The sequence below is a fragment of the Aotus nancymaae genome, unplaced genomic scaffold (genome assembly GCF_030222135.1).
Source record: "Aotus nancymaae isolate 86718 unplaced genomic scaffold, 86718_ANA_hifiasm-v0.15.2.pri h1tg000004l, whole genome shotgun sequence".
Taxonomy (NCBI): Eukaryota; Metazoa; Chordata; class Mammalia; order Primates; family Aotidae; genus Aotus; species Aotus nancymaae.
In genome coordinates, this window is record NW_026988415.1 from 62,228,612 (window position 1) to 62,229,406 (window position 795).

General features: G+C 37.9%; 1 pseudogene; it reads left to right on the forward strand.

Moving 5' to 3' along the window:
- The first annotated feature begins 217 nt into the window (after window positions 1-217).
- LOC135277915 (large ribosomal subunit protein eL22-like) lies at window positions 218-521 on the forward strand (annotated as a pseudogene).
- Window positions 522-795: the final 274 nt, after the last annotated feature.

The following is a 795-nucleotide window of genomic DNA, read 5'->3' on the forward strand; positions in this document are numbered from 1 at the left end:
AACAAATTCTAGAGAGGATGCAGAATAAAGGGAATTCTTACACACTGTTGATAGATATATAAATTAGTACAGACACTATGAAAAACAGTATGCAGGCTCCTCAAAAAACTAAAAATTAAACCACCATATGATCCAGCAATCCCACTCCTGGGTATACATCCAATGAAAAGAAAATCATTATGTTAGAGATATCTGGCATTCTGCTTCCTCTACTGCCATGCCAGCCTTGAAAAAGATTGTGGTGAAGGGGGGAAAAAAAAAAAAGAAGCAGATTCTGAAATTCACTCTTGATTGCACCCATCCCATAGAAGATGGAATCATAGATGCTGTCAATTTTGAACAGTTTTTGCAAGAAAGGATCAAAGTGAACGAAAAAACTGGGAACCTTGGGGAGGGGTGGTGACCATCTAAAGGAGCAAGAGCAAGATCGATAGCATGTATATGCTAACAGCAAAGAGAGTTATGAATTCTGATACTTCCAAATTAACCGGGACAAAGAAGAGGAGGAAGACAAGTGTTAAGTTTCATTTATCTGGAATATTTAGTATGAGGTCTTGAATAAAATTTGGGAACCAAAATGGTGATTTATCCTTGTATCTCTGCAGTGTGGATTGAAAATTGGATATCATGCTCAAAGGGCTTTCTTTGGGCCTCCACTCACTTATTTACAACTTGATTTTATTTCTGCTTGAAAATTTCAATTCTCATGGTAATAACAGAGTAGAAGAAGAGGATGTCTTTATGGAACTGACAGCCATTGAGCAGGCAGATGAGGGTGTGAAGGTGTGAGCTGAA